The 17,143-nt window shown below is 32.8% G+C and overlaps 1 long non-coding RNA gene across 5 annotated transcripts in view; it reads right to left on the reverse strand.

The window, feature by feature from the left end:
- Positions 1-16,887, reverse strand: part of LOC149176924 (uncharacterized) — a 38,935-nt gene extending 22,048 nt beyond the window's left edge. For 2 of the 5 annotated variants that reach the window (XR_016258687.1, XR_016258686.1), the window contains exons 1-2: positions 16,412-16,887; positions 16,207-16,268 (exon numbers count right to left, since the gene is read on the reverse strand). This is a non-coding gene — a long non-coding RNA (uncharacterized LOC149176924). Of the gene's footprint in view, positions 1-709; positions 808-15,719; positions 15,956-16,206; positions 16,269-16,411 lie in introns of those variants that run through there. The other 3 variants (XR_016258688.1, XR_016258685.1, XR_016258684.1) reach the window with 3 other exon arrangements.
- Between the last annotated feature and the right edge of the window lie 256 nt (positions 16,888-17,143).

Here is a 17,143-nt window from a genome sequence, read left to right on the forward strand (position 1 = left end):
TCTTGTAATTTTGTGTCGTAACCTCCATTGTCTTTCAAAGATATGTGATTAGAACTTACAGCCGACAAAGAAACTTCACGCTCCGCTCTCAGAAGTCCGCTTTTTCCCTCCATTGTCTTTCAAAGATCTGTGATTAGAACTTACAGCCGACAAAGAAACTTCACGCTCCGCTCTTAGAAGTCCACTTTTTCCAGCTGTAGGGGCCTCCATTGTCTGCAAAGATCTGTGATTAGAACTTACGGCCGACAAAGAAACTTCATCTTAAAGCTAAAGGAAATAAATTAGTAATCACCTGCGAGAAAACTCTTTTCATCTCCTGTGTCCAGTCTCCAACTGTTCTGATATGCACGCTAATGTGTTCATCATCAGGAGCAGAGGTGATCGAGAATGGATTCTTGCATGTAGAAAGTTCAGAAAAAAAAATGTAAGAATCGTGGAAGAAACACTAAAAGATCTTATCAATTGATAAATTCTAATGTATGTTCTAAAATTACCATTCGAAAGGCGAGATCTTGGGGCACTGGAGAAATAAATACATTCCACTCTTGTACTCGAAGCCTGTAGGTTTTGACATATGCAAAGCCAGGACGTTTCTGCGATAAACTACCACCTGCAAAATAAATAAAGCAGATATGTTGATTGCGCTTGCAAAGGATTTCAAGATACAGATAATACAAGAAAATTGCATATCTGAAGTAGAAATTGCATGACCTTGACAATATTGACAGTATAATTCCCTGCTCTGAATGCTCTCAGTGTGCGCTCGCCGCAATATAAAAGCACCTGAACAGCAATATACATCCAAATCTGCACGTTCAAATCACGTCAAAAATTAAGCCCTGAATTTTCTGAGAGGATAAACATCATCAAATTCTAAAGCAAATTGTCTATGTTTCTTTTCATTTAAGCTAAATTCTCAAGCATTTTAGAACGAAATTAGATATTCATTTCTTACTTTCAATCTTTTAGGGAATAAATTTCGAGGCGTTTTACTTCGAAGTTAGACATGTAGTTTAGAATTAACAGAAAACAAGTTGAAATGTCCTTATGGTTTTCTCCCTCCAATCTCGCATGAAGAAAAGGTGAATGGAATGACAATGAGAAGCAGGTAAATCACGACAAATGCATGATGTGAATACCAGGAAGCGTTGAATCCAGTCAGTTTATCAAATTGTCGAGAAAGTTTCACTGAACTTCTTCTAAACCAGGTGGTTGCGAGAACAAAGGCAGTTGTTCTAGTAGTGAATGGGCCCTTCCAACACTTGTCTCCCACTCCCTTCCTCTTGCATTTTTGAGCTGTCCTGTGACGCCATTTTCCAAGCCCGAGTCTGAAGACGCAGAAAAGAAAAAGAAAAACCCTGAGATAACTCTTGCCAAACCGAGTCGAGCCCTGCCCTCAGCCCTCCTCCTGCACGGACAATTTCACCAAAGAGACCCCGAGCAGAAGAAGAAGAATCGCAAAGAAAAGCCTAGTAGATTTTGTTTTCAAACTCTCCGCCCATAACTAAAATGCCCACCATTCCGTCCGCCCGTAACTGAAGACCATGACGAATACAGTTAAACACATGTCAATGAGGTGGAATAGTTCTGCTCGTCGTCGATTTGTCTCATCGCGCCAGGCGCGCCACAACTCCCTCACCTTCCACAAATTTTCGGTCTCAATCACGCTGGAGTGGGGTTCGATTCCTTAGGTACTAATCCTGGAGATCGTCCAGAGAGGAGCATGCACGCAGCCTGGGCACACGTTCACCGCACCACACGCAGGTTGGGCACACACGTATTAACAACGCACACAGTGGCATTAACAAATGCGAAACTGCAAGATGCAAAATACCAAGATGTCAATTTGGCTGTTGTTGAAAAAAATGCCAGGTGTCAACCTTAGAATGAAAAAGACGATGAAAATTTCTTTCAAAGGAAGGCTTATCGGCCTAAAAAATAAGCTTATCCATTATTATATTTATCTTAAATTTGAGTTCCAAATCAAGATATGAAAGTTTTATGTGCATGCATATTTATATATTTTTTTATTAACTAGATTTCTTTTTCAATAGGTAAATTAATTTTGATTTGCATATGATTTAGTAATTATAAAATAAATTATTTATTAAAATTATAAAAAATAATAATATTATAAGTAAGAGTGTGAAAATAAAAATATTAAATTTTTTATAAAAACAATTTAATTAATTGTTTATTGAGTTAAACAATATTATATAAATTATTAAATTTAAAGTTCAAATTCCATCAATCAAATCAAATAAAAAAAGTTACTTGAATTAAAAAAAAGATACATGTGAACATTACCACTGCTAAGGTGTCGGTTGAATAAAGAGAAAAGTGCATGAGACCACTGCACCGCCGATTCTTGATAAGACTTGGAGGATAATAGGCTATATCTAACAAGTAAGGCAACCGTGGTTAAGTAGCGTGACGGATCCGTTTCTTCAGATTTTGCTTTTTGAAGTACATAGCAAGTTATTTTATGGGATGGAAATTTTGATAGGAATTTTGTGATTTGTTTTGGTATTAAATTAAGATTTTATTTATTTATTTAGGATTTTTTTTTAAGGTAAAAATGTATTTAGTATTATGATTTTTTTAGAATTATGTAGAAATTTTATATTTTATCACATTTCAAATAAATTTTATTAGAAAATATATCAATAAAAATTTTAAAATTATAAAATAATTAAATTTTAATATATGCACTCACATTAAAAAATTTTAAAATTATAAAAAAATTAAATTTTAATATATACAGTTACATGTTAAAGACATTATTTTCCATCATTTATATGTTAATTAACTTTTATAAATAAAAGTAAACAACATAATTTAATATTACTTATTAAAATTACTATTATTTATATTAAAAATGTTAATAGAGTGTTTCACAATTAATTGAGCTCTTAAAGAAGTAGAAGGATAAGGTTGTCAGTGACCACTATGAGTAGAGGGATGATGAACCAAAGGCATAGTGAAACAAAGTAAAAGATGTAAAATTGATAAATAAGGGATAAATCCACCAATTGCTACAACATTTATCTATAAGAACAAAGGGAATAAAGATGACCAAGAAAAAGAGGGGCATAAAAGAGGGACCAACAAGGTCCTCAACCAAACTACCCAATTATCAATGACATAAATAGATTCCACCAACCAACCAAGAGCCAATTGAAAAGAAGAAACACTGGCCAACTTTCCCCAAACAAAGAGGCTAAGTACCCTAACTCAAAGAATACCCACACACAAAAGTGACCAAAAATTTGGAATAAAGAGTAAATTTAATTAAAAAGAGGAGCCTATGAGACCCATAGTCAATAAAACCTTCACAAATAAGGTAGGGGAGAAACAACATAACCAACCTCTTACATAAGACTCTACATGCACCAAACCCAAAGATACATGTTGAAGAAAGAGAGTTTGCCAAGGCATTGAACCAAATTATTTTTTCCAAAAAAACCTAAATAACTTACAATAACCCAATACTTTCTCCCACAACTCTTTTTTCAACCTAATTTTAAACACCTCTAAAAAATTTCAACCTAATTTTAAACACCTCTCAAAAAAAAATTCACCTATTGAGGCAACTACCCATAATCGATCTTCACACCAGCCACCATGAAAGTGATCATAAATGTAGCCACATAAACCATCTACTCGTCTATCCACCAAGTGTAGGGCGTTAAAGTCCTTGACCTCCGCTACCTTATCTATTATTAATCTATGACATGACTATATGACACCTCACGAGGACAATTTCTGTTAATGTTAAAATTAAATAGTTAAAAGTAAATTACAATGAAAGTTAAGTTTTAACACTACCAAAATAGTTAGCCTTTGGGGTAGCATGATTAGTAATGGATATGAAAATGAAGTTTGGGGTAGCATGATTAGTAATGGATATGAAAATGAAGTGTTAAGTGGAAAGAAGTGTGAGATTCAAATTCTTTTGATTCACTTGTTTCTTGTAATTGTTGATTTTTTTTTTTAAATTACAATTGGAAATTTTATAAACGATTAAAAAAAATGCTTTTTTTTAAGAATGAAAATAATAATAATAATAACAAAAAGATAAAAGTTAGAAAAAACTTAATGAAAAACAAAAAAAATTGTTATTAGTGATTTTGATAACACTACTTTTTTTATTTTGACATTAATTTTAATGTGGTTACTAGCACTAATATGAGTTTTTAAGGTCATGAGCACAAAAAAAATTGCAATTTAACTTTTAAAAAAGATATTGTGATATTTTTTATTTTTTATTTGACCACTGAGTTTTTTAATGGTTTTAATTTAAAATTTGAATTTTAAGAAATAAAATTGCCATTTTGAAATCAAAGTTTTTATAAAGTAACTATGTTTATATTTCTAATAAGAATTTTAGGAAAGAATTATAAAAAGGTTTTAGTAAAATCAGTGGGAGTTAAGATACTATCTCCTTACTTTTTTATATTGATAGAATTAAATATACAAGTCTAGATTCATTTTAACTTTGGATCTACCAAGGATAAAATCTCTTGAGATGCAAGCCTCTTTTAGAATGAAAGGAGATTTGATATCTAAGTTGGTTTAATTCCCCCCTTTAAATAGGCTATATTCCACATAAATACCATGGGTGGGTCAATACCATGAAGTTATTTTTATTTTAACATTGTTATTTTTATTATTTTTATTTTATATTCACCAAATAAAATTGTTTTCATGGAGGGTTATTTTTATTTTTATTTTACTCTCACCAAGTAGAAAAAATTTTATAAAAAAAAAATTAAAAATTATAATATTTTTAAAATTAAAATATTATAATATTTTTTAAAATAAAAATATTATAATATTTTTTAAAATTAAAATATTATATTATTTTTAAAATAAAAATTTTACATTTTAAATAATTATATTTAAAATCTAGAGTCCAAAAACTATCAAATTGACTATTTTACTTGAATCTTATTTTAATTTATAATTTTAATTTATTTTTTTATTTTTTTTTTTTTTTTTTTTTAATGTAATTTGGACTAAGTTAAAATGTTAAAGACAAGACAAGACATGACATGAAATTACAACATATTTAATATATTGGATTGGAGAGCGTGCAATTATCTTTATTTCTATTTATTAGATATATAATGAAAATGAAGAACATGGATAGGAGTACATTAATTTTACGCCTAATTTTTTTATTTGAAAATAAGGTTTGGTATTAAATTAAAAAATGGAAAATTGATTTAAGAATAAGATTTGCTAAATAAATCAATTGGTAATTCAACATTTTGTAAAATAGAACCAAAAAATAATTGTGATAATTAAGAAGAAAAAGAAATTATTTTAATTTGATTTGATTTTGATTATATATATATATATATATATATATATATATATATATATATATATATATATATATAAATAAAAAATATTTACTTTATCATATTAGATTAAATTTTTATCTCTTGCTCATAAAAAATTTATTAAAATATAAATATGTTTTAGGGTAACTCAATTGGTTATCAAAGTAATGTGAGTTTGTTGTAGCTAAGAGATCCAAGGTGCAAATCCCCTAGGTTGTGACCCGATTTACAGAGAGGAGGAGAGACCATAGACGCAGGGATTTATTGGTAGCCCTGTGTCATCTGAGTTTCTCATAGATTTATTCATAGCCTTATGTTGTTAAATTGTAGCAAGGAAAGGCTTCATTTGACTTGTGCCTTAGTTAAATGGAGAAATTCAAATTTCCACATCAGCAAGATGGCTTTAGCTACTGTCAACAAGAGTGACATGGTCAATTCACTTAGCTAAGTCAGTTAATTCAAGTTTGTGGGCAAGAAGTAGAGTTGTGCATGAGTTGATTGCTAAGATCTAGTGATCTAGTGTTGTTATAGTTAGCGAAAATCAGTTATCTAAGCTCTAGTCATGAATAGAGTCAATATGAGTTCAGTTGAGTGGTTGTAACTATTCTTAACTCACTGATCTCTCAATTAACTAGTTAATTTACTAAAAATAGCTCTAGTCATGCAATCAATTCAAATTTCCTAGTTGAGTGGAGAAAAAAAACATCAATGTAATCATTATTGTATGCTAGTGAGTGTATAGAGTTTGCATGTAGCAGGTGAGCTAATTTCCTCAGGAATTGCGGAAGGAAATAGGAGCTTCCTATTCTTTATGAGCAGGAATTGTGCAAGGAAATAGGAGGAAGTTGGAGGCATATTTTGGCTAAGTGTTGGTAATAGCATGCATAGCAAGAAATCATTATTGCAGTGCAGGTTGAGATTCAAGGATTGAAGTTGTAATTGTAATTTATCATTGTCTCATCTGATATAATACAAACAGAGGAGGGGTTCTTCCTAGTTGGGTTCCCTAGTAAAATACTATGTTCATTGTGATTGAATGATTACATGTGCTTTTAGTGTATGACTTCCCTTCCACAGATTGAGTAGAAGAAATGTGTGTCTATTATTTTCAGTATAAATTCATTAGCCACTACAAATTTTAAGTTATTTGTACATGGTATCAGATCTATTGAAAACTACACAGAAACCAAGTTCCTGATCTTCTCTAAGTGAAATTTCGAATAATAGTTTTTGTGGTGCAAGAATTTTTCTTCAGTGCAGGAATATTAGTTCCCTATAATACTAGTGTATCCCACCTTATTGTTATTTGTGTGCCCATGTAGCCCCCATATTGTTATTGTTGTGCCCCATAGAATCCCACTATTGTTATTGTTGTGTGCTTACATTATTATTGTTATGTAGGTTCTGATTATATTGTGACCCCTTAGACTCATATATATACAAAGGAGGTCTTGTCATTTGTATTATCCAAGAATTGTTCATTTATCTAATGTAAAGAAGGTTTCCCCCTTGAATAGGATAATTTTTACGTCATTGATCTATCTTTTTGTGAGTTGGTTGCATAACATTTGGTATCAGAGCTTTGGATTCTAGGGTTTCACTTCTTCAAACATGTCAACTTGGTATTTTCGCTATAATTTTTTTTCTACAAGGATTCAAAACGTAACATTTATATCATGTGGAACTGAAATATTGATGAACTTTGTGTAAAAATTTCAGAGCTTGGTTCACTATATTTGTGGAGATATGATATGAGGAAGTTAGGGTTTTTGCAGGCTCGAGAATTCTATCTCAAACAAGTGACCTAGGGAAAATCGTCAAAACTTTCGTTTTAGGCATCGTATTTGAATTTTGTAAAAGGTGGATGAAAATAAACGAACTGTAGATTTTTGTGTAGAAATTTCAGGGCCGAAGGGTGAAACAGTAACACGTTGCATCTCGTACAACTTTGCCCTACTGAACCAATCCATAATCAGGTTATCGTGGGAGATTTGACATAACTCTTTCTTGAAGAATCCAATCGCGCTTAGACTTATGGAGTTGGAAAGAAGACTCGGAGAGCTACCACAAAAAGTAATTTCATAACTTGGATATTTGAAATTAAAAAGTCACAACCATTTCAATATAGAGCTCCTAAAAGAAAGAAAAATGTGAGTATTTTTTTAAACAAATTGCATAACTTTTTTATGAAAAACCACTTTGAAGTGATTCCAAGGGCATATTGAAGCATAGATATCAGTACTGGGTTCTAAAATTCCTCCTAAGAAAAACAATTCTACACCCATTAAGCCCTCAAAAAGCTCTACTATGATGCATGAAGAGGAAGAATTGCAGCATGATATATCAAAATTACGGGACCAAGTGCAAAGAGAAACCAAAGATGAACTAAAAGGAGACATGGATAGTTTAAAATGATACATGAATGCTTTAAAATCAGACATGGAAGGTTTGACAAAGATTTTACAAGAAAGGCTTCCCAGTGGTGACAAGGTAATCCATGAAAATCATGATGAGGACAAAGGAATATGAATTATGATTTTAGAGAATCCAATGTAGGGTTTAAGAACCACCACATCCCAAATACAAATATGAGGAAGTTTGATGGAAAGGATTTGGTAACATAGATACTACAAATGGAGCAATATTTTGATCTACAGGATATGCAACCCTCATAAAAGGTACGTATTGAATCTTTATATTTAGAACCAAATCATTTTGTATGGTATAAATGACTTTATTATCATAAAACACTTGTCACCTGGTCAATTTTTACGAAGGAAATGATAGCGCATTATGAATATACAAAGAGAAACACCTTCTTTAGCTAATTGATAAATCTCAAACAAAAGGGTTCAGTGATGGAGAACATTGAAGACTTCCAAAAATTGAATATGAGGGTAACCGATATTCCAGAGGAGCATAGGATTGATGTCTTCATAGGGACTTTAAAATATAACATCCAACACAAGTTTCACCTTTGAGAACTTGATTCATTGGAGAAGGAATTCAGGGAGGCGAGAAAAAATGAAAGCAAAATTATGGAAACAAATAAGTCTACCATTCATAACTATAAAAATGGAAGTGTTAGTCTTCCACAACCTACAAGGTTGACACCACAACAATTGGAGGAAAAAAGAGAAAAATAGCTTTGTTAAATTTGTGATAGAAAATACACTAAATGTCACAAGTGTGACAAGAAGAAATTATTCTACGTAGATTGTGAAGAGGAGGAAGAAAAGGAACAAGAAACATCAAAAAAGGAGGATATACACTAGGAACCAACCCTAGCGAAAGAAGAAATGAATCCGACCATATCTTGCAATGCATTGGCAGGAATTACCACTCCTCAAACTCTCAATATAAAAGGATATATAAAGAAGAAAAAGGTAATAGTTCTGATTGATTCAGGTAGTATCCATAATTTTATTCATTGTAAGATAGCCAAGGAATTGAATTGCTTCCTATATCTTACACCAAAGTGTCAAGTGATGGTTGCAAATGGAGGAACTATAATTTCTCTAGAAAGTGCCATAATATCAAGCTAACCATGGGAGAATATGTATTGAATAGTCCAATGCTTTCCATTCCAATGGGTGGTGCTGATGTTGTACTAGGAGTCCAATGGTTACAATTTTTGGGGACAATAACTTTCAATTTTCAAGAACTTTTCTTGAAATTTTTTTGGGAAGGAAAACAAGTTGAATTAAGGGGTATCGTAGGGAAGACAGGAAATATAATCAACTTTAATGGCATGAAAAATCTTCTGAAGAAAGAACAACAAGGCGAATTGCACAATTATGCTCACTAGGGGTTCAAACATCGAAATCATATATTTCTCCAGATCTCCAAAATGTCTTGGACAATCATTCCAAGGTATTTGAGACTCCTAAAGGCCTCCCACCTATTCATTATCAGGATCATGCGATTCACTCGATTCCAGGAAGTGTTCCTCCAAACATCAGGCCTTATATATATCCTTATGCCCAAAAGAGTGAAATTAAATATATGGTTGCATAAATGCTAGAGGCTGGTATAATTCAACCTAGTCAATGTTCGTTCTCTGCTCCAGTAGTATTGGTGCACAAGAAGGATGGATCATGGTGTATGTGTCCAAATTATAGGGAGCTCAACAAGCTCACTATTAAAAATAAATTTATCATTCCTATCATTGATGAATTATTGGATGAATTACATGGAGCAATTTATCTCACCAAGTTGGATCTTTGTTCAGGATATCATCAAATTAGAATGAAGGCTAAAGACATTCTGAAAAAAAAAAAAAAAAAAACATTAATAACTCATGAGGGTCATTATGAATTTTTGGTCATTCCTTTTAGCCTTACTAATGCACCTTCCACATTTCAAGGTTTGATGAATTCCATTTTCAAACCCTTTATTAGAAAAAAATTGTTAGTATTTTTTTATGATATACTAATCTATAGCAAGTCTTGGAAGGATCATGTTCATCATGTTGACATGGTGCTCAAACTATTGGAGGAGAAACAATTATATGAAAAAACCTCCAAATTTCTTTGGAGTACAGGAGGTAGAATATTTGGGTCATATTGTAGCTCATGAGGGTGTTAAGGTAGACCCTAACAAAATTAAAGCCATTAAGGAATGGAAAATCTCTGCAACCATAAAGCATCTTCAAGGATTTCTTGGGTTGATAAGGTATTATCATAAGTTTGTTAAGAATTATGGGAGAATAGAAGCACCTATAACATCATTATTGAAGAAAGATGCATTTTATTAGACTCTAGAAGCAACAAAGGCCTTTGAACATCTTAAAGAGGCAATTTGCCAAGTACCGGTCTTAGCTACGACAAACTTCACAATTTTTTTTTATTGTGGAATGTGACGCTTCAGTAAATGGAATTGGTGTTCTTTTAATGCAATAAATAAGACCCATTTCTTTTGAAAGTCGTCTAATCAAAGAGAAATATTTACACAAACCTATTTATGAGAAGGAAATGTTGTAACAACAAATTATGATAGTCTTAAATACTTTTAGAAACAAATATTATCTTCAGAAGAACAATAAAAATGGGTGACAAAGATGTTGGGTTATGATTGTTAAATAATCTACAAAAAAGGGAAGCAAAATGTTGTTGTAGATGCACTCCCAAGAAAGGATGAGGATGTGGAAGCATTGCTTTGTGGAATTTCTATTATCCAACCTAAGTGGATAAGTGAAGCAAGGGATGAATGGAAGAATGATGAAGAGGTGTGGTCACTCATTCAAAAGTTGCAGCAAGATCCTAATACATCTGATACATTTAGCTGGAAAAATGATTCATTATGGTACAAAGATCGCTTATATCTTTGTAATAATTCCCAACTCAAACAAAAGATTATTTTGGAATTGCACACCTTTCCCTTAGGAGGGCACTCGAGATTTTTAAAAACTTACCATAGGGCCAAGAAGGATTTTTTTTGGGATGGCCTTAAAAATGATATTTAGAAGTTTGTGGTAGAATTTTTGGTTTGCCAACAAAATAAAGTTGAGAAAATTATGACCCCGGGTCTGTTATAACCTTTATCCATTCCAAGTCAGCGTTGGAAGGAGGTCACAATGGATTTTATCACAGGTTTACCGAAGTCTGAAGGAAAGAGTGTCATCATGGTGGTAGTTGATATATTTACTAAGTATGCACACTTTTGTGCGTTATCTCATCGTTTTAAAGCCAATACAGTTGTTACTGCATTTATGGAAACAATTCAAAAGCTTCATGGAAATCCAAAGATTATAGTAAGTGACAGAGATCCCATTTTCATTGGGATTTTTTGGACGAAATTATTTTCTTATCTTAGTACTCAATTAGCTCATATTTCATCTTATCATCTTCAATTTTATGGGGAAACTAAGATAGTGGACAAATTTTTGGAAGGATATCTTTGTTTCTTTGTATCTGATAAACAAACATAATGGGTCAAGTGGTTACCTCTAGCTAAATGGTGGTATAACACTTCCTTCCATACTGTAGAAAAAATGACCTCATTTATGGCACTTTATGGATATCATCCACCATCCATCACATCATCTTTAAGAGAAAATTCTAAGGTTCAAGCAGTGGAAGATCACATCAAGCATTAACAACAATTTCTCCAACTCTTAAAGGATAACCTCACTCTGGCGCAAAATCAAATGAAACAACAGGCAGATCAACATCGTAGCGAAATAAGTTTTGACGTAGGTGACTGTGTATTTTTATGGCTACAACCATAAAAACAAATGTCTCTCAAGTAAGCTAAGAAGGATAATAAATTATCACCCAAGTACTACAATCCTTATAAGGTATTGCAAAATATTGGTACTATGGCATACAAATCGGATCTTCTTGCATCTTCTCAAGTACACTCAGTTTTCCATGTTTCATGATTAAATAAGGTTATCGGTGACAAGCTTCCAATTCAAAAAGTGTTGCCAGAACTTGACGAAGAAGGAAAAAATATATTTGAGCCTGAAGCTGTCACGTAAACAAGATCCCGACAGCTACGAAATTGATCAATTTCAGAGTATCTCATTAAGTGGAAGAACTTACCTGCTGAAGATTCCACATGGGAGGATGATAATTTTATACAAAAGCATCCATAACTACTCAAGCATTGAGGACAACACTTTTTTGAAGGAGAGGGGCATGTTAGGTCCCTATAATACTATTGTATCCCCCTTATTTTTATTGTTATGCCCATGTAGCCCCCATATTGTTATTGTTGTGCCCCATAGAAGCCCACTATTGTTATTGTTGTGCCCTTACATTATTATTGTTATGTAAGCTCTGATTATATTGTGACCCCTTAGACTCCTATATATACAAAGGAGGTATTGTCATTTGTATCATCCAAGAATTTTTCATTTATGTAATGTAAAGGAGGTTTCCCCCTCAAAGAGGATAATTTTTAAGTCGTTGATATATCTTTTTATGAGTTGGTTGCATAGCAAGGAACAATGCAGTTCTATGGATTGAGGTTTGAGTATGCATTGGAGGGCACTTTGAACTTTATAGTGTGGAAAGATAGAATGGAAGTTGCACTAGATGACAATGGAGTATTGGATTACACACAAATTGATATTCCAAAACCAACAACATCAGATGCACAACAATCGACACAGTGGAAGAAATACACAACAAAAGCCAGGAGGATTATCCTGGATGGAGTCAGAGATCATGTGATTTTGAATTTGCATGGAAAGGAGACTCCATTTGCAATGTGGAAAACCTTCACAGATCTATTCCAAAGAATTAGTGATGCTGGGAAGTTGGCATTGAGAGATAAGATCGGGAACATTCGAATGTGAAAAAATGAAACTGTTGTTCAATACCTATCCATATTTACTCAGGTCGAAGATGAATTTGGAGGAGTTGGAGAGAATGTGCCGTCATCTGAACTTATGAGCTTAGCACTCCTTCGTATTTTAAAATCATGGAATAACTATTAGGATTTAGTTAATGGAAGAGACAAGCTCCCAGATTGGGAGAGACTTTGGTCTGACTTTGTATAGGAGGAGATCAAATGAAACACTAGAGATGTTGTCACACCCATAACTAATGAGGAAGGAAACTTTGCCTTAACAAGAAAAGGAAAGAAATTCAAAGGTAAGAAGGCCCAAGGCAAGATAGAATCTAGCCTGAACCATGGAAGGAAGGAAGACCTAAGTAAAATTAAATTCTTTCACTTCCAGGAGTATGGACACTATGCAACTAAGTGTTCACACAAGAAATCCAGTAAGAATCTTGCAGGAGTAGTAGGAGGAGATGCTCTCGCATCATAATTCGAGTTAGATTTCACCCTCATTGCTTGCATTGCAAGTACTGTACGATGTAGTGTATGGTACTTTGACTCTGGTGCTTCATTTCATATGACAAGAAATAAGGAGGTCTTCAGTATCTTAGAGGAGAAGGACCTATAATTACACATAGATCTTGGAGATGATGGAAGGTATAGTACCAAAGGGATTGACACTGACAACTTTAACAGGGAGTCAGGATCCCATCTTCACCTACAGAATGTAATGTGTGTGCCTGGTTTGAAGAAAAAATTAGTTTTTGTAATTGTACTTGAGGAAAGAGGATATGATGTGGTGTTCCGTAGAGGGAAGACATATTTGAAGCATGTTTCTATTAGACAAGTAAAACAAATTGGTGTTCGAGTTAAAAATCTCTACAAGCTAGAGGAATATTCCACCATGTATGCAATTATACCTCCAGGAGTGAGGTGGGGCGATGTAGAGCCTTAGTTCCATAGTTGCAAAGATTTGGGTAGGGTCCATAAGAGAGTAACAAAAAATGTTGTATACTCTTCTCATGGATCATTACCCTTGCTACAGGGGCCCACAATATTCAGTAACAAAAGGATCGGCGTCAATTGATGCAGTCAGATCTTGGGAGACTGTTGTAGCAGAAAGACACAATTGATTCAATATTTAGATGTTTCTCAGTTGTAGTTGTTGCAGTCGCAACAACAATAGTAAGAGGGAGTGTTAATTGTGTTATAATACATTCCTACATATGAGCAGGATGCAAACATCTTAATAAATGCTTTGTCAAGAGGCAAGTTCGAGTTCCACAGGAGCAAGATTGAGGTTGTTCATAACCCTTTTCTTGCTAAGAGGGAGTGTTAAATTGTAGCAAGGAAATACTTCATTTGACTTGTGCCTTATTCAAATGGAGAAATTTGAATTTCCGCATCAACAAAATGACTTGAGTTGCAGTCAGTAGGAGTGACATGACCAAGTCACTTAGCTAAGTCAGTCAATTTGAGTTTGTGGGCAAGAAGTAGAGTTGTGAATGAGTTGATTGCTAAGATCTAGCAATCTAGTGGAGTTATAGTTAGTGAACTCAATTATTTGAGCTCTAGTCATGAATAGAGTCAGTATGAGTTTAATTGAGTAGTTTTAATTGTTGTTAACTCACAGATCTCTCAGTTAACTAGTCAATTTACTAAAAATAGCCCTAGTCATGCATACAATTCGAATTGACTAGTTGAGTGGAGGAAAAAGGCATCAATGTAATCCTAATTGTATACTAGTGAGTGTATAGAGTTTGCATGTAGCAAGTGACCTAATTTCCTCAAGAATTGCACAAGGAAAGAGGAGCTTCCTATTGTTTAGGATTAGGCATTGCGCAAGGAAATAGGAGGAAATTAGCTCGGCCTATTTTGGCTAAGTGTTGGTCAGAGCGGGCATAACAAGAGATCATTATTGCAGTGCAGGTTGAGTTTCAAGGATTGAAGCTATCATTGTAATTGATCATTGTATCATCTGATATAATACAAACAAAAGAGGGGGTTTTCCCACTTAGGTTCCCTAGTAAAATTATCGTGTTCATTGTGATTGAATGATTGCATATATTTTTATTGTATGTTTTCCCTTCTACAAATTGAGTAAAAAAAATTATGTCTATTATTTTCAGTATGAATTCATTAACAAGTACAAATTCAAATTAGTTTTATATATATCACCTAAAATACCAATTCCCCTTTTTCTCTTTTTATATAAAAATATAAATACAATAATACAATTATATTAAAAATATTTTTAAACAAATAAATATATTTAAAGTAAACTATTTTTAAAATATCAAAACTATAAATACAGATTTTCCTATATTGTCATCGTATAAATTTTACATGATTCTATACAACATTTTTTTCTCGACATAATAAACTCTAAAATCGCATTTAAAAGGCCACCCTGAAAATTAATTTAGTTAACACTAAATAACATAGAGAAACATGGGATTATTGTCTCGTGAAACCAAAGTGAAGGTACTAATAATTAATAAAAATCACGTCAAACATAGTTCGCACAAATAGCTCGAGGGAATGGGCACCGACGGACGTAGTGGCCCCAATTTGGTCTGGAGATGCGTAATTTCTTAATTTTTGAGATGGAATTTATATATAATATTTAAAAATTATTAATAATATAAAAAAATTAAAATTAAAAATTTGTTGAGTCAAAATATTTGATTAGTGTATTGTTCAAAATTAGGATAGATTTATCTTAAGTTTAAATTTACTAAGAATATGCAGAAATACATTTTTCCAGAGATACAATGTTTTCATAAAATTTTGCATTCAAAAAGAGATTTACATTTTGAGGGAAAAAAAATAGATTGAGGGAATGGGCACCTACAGACTAGTGACAATAATTTGGCCTTACATTTTTAATATGGAATTTATATATAATATTTAAAAATGATTATAACCCAAAAAACATTAAAAAATTGTTTAGTCAAAATATTTTATTAGTGTGTTATTCAAAACTAGTATAGATTCATCATAATTCTAAATTTACTAAGAGTATAGAGAAATCAATTTTTTTGAGATGCAACCTTCTCATAAAGTTTTGCATTCAAAAAGAGATTTACATCGTGAGGGATCAAAAAAAGATTTACATATTGAGAGATTTGATATCCCTTGACACTTAGTAAATCTGAAATTAACATAACTCTACACTAATTAGTTTATTTAGTATTCCGTGGACAATAACCATCTCTAGTATAGGGTGTGGAGTATGCTCTAAAACTGCTTTTGTTTGGCTAAGAGTTCGTCTTCCCGGAACGAAGGAAACATGTTAACGACCCAAGACCCAAAAGCATCTGGTAAGAGTGAAAGCCATAGATAGTCACTAGATCTTATATTTAGACTCATTTACAACAACTACTAAAATCTCAACTACTAAAATCTCAACTCAACTGTAAAAAGCTTATAAACATCCTCAGAAAATTTTAATGTTTTTTAAGAAATAATACATTGAATTTTTAAGCATATAAAATTCGGTGCATTAACCACAAAATCAACGAGCTCCAAGAGGACACAATAAGAAGAGGATTAAGTTCGTGGTTATTACCGAAACACAAACCGCTGAACATTTTCCAGAGAGAGTTAAATGTGAGAATTTGCCTGGTCTTCCTGCAACAAACGAAAGAAAGAAATACAAATTACTCTGATAGAATTTCAGTAGCCATTGGTCAATATGCATATTCATCTTGTGATATTTGATACTCAGCTGTCACAAAATATATGTAAATGGCACTTTCAGTGTGGTTGAGTACAATTGCCAGGCGAGACGTTCGTTGATTAAGAGCAATTTTTGCAATAGTATCGGTTAGGAGAACCCAACTTGAACCGCTGCCAGATCTGATTGTTCGTATAAATCCTCGCAACAGCTGCTCTCTGCGACTGCCATTGCAGTGTAATCAGGAATCAACTCACAATTCTCTGAAAATATATTTCCACATAACCACAGATGAATACTTTGATTGTGTGTATTGGTGGGTGATATCAAAATTAATGTTTCATTCTTTTCCTTTCTTTTTCCAACGGCATAGGAAAATGAATACTTTGATTGTGTGTATTGGTGGGTGATATCAAAATTAATGTTTCATTCTTTTCCTTTCTTTTTCCAACGGCATAGGAAAATGAATACTTTGATTGTGTGTATTGGTGGGTGATATCAAAATTAATGTTTCATTCCTTTCCTTTCTTTTTCCGACGGCATAGGAAAAGTGTAGAGCTTTATGGGCGAACAGACCATACAGAAAAAATATGGACAGAATTCAATTCTCATTGTATGGATTGGACACTGGTCGGTTACCATTGGTGGGTACAACTTTTTATGCAATATATTCCAAGAAAGAAAAAGTAACATTGGATTCTTTGCATGAGGATGGCTGGGAATATTTCGGAGTTATACTTTTCTTCGTTTATTAGTCTGAGCGGGAACACACAACCCAAATGTCTAAGTTTTATTGGCAAAAAAGGGAGTGGATACGGCATGTTTAATA

Source organism: Pinus tabuliformis, chromosome 4_1 (genome assembly GCF_031772625.1).
Source record: "Pinus tabuliformis cultivar Carrire ecotype Pingquan chromosome 4_1, CPIR1, whole genome shotgun sequence".
NCBI classification, from domain to species: domain Eukaryota; kingdom Viridiplantae; phylum Streptophyta; class Pinopsida; order Pinales; family Pinaceae; genus Pinus; species Pinus tabuliformis.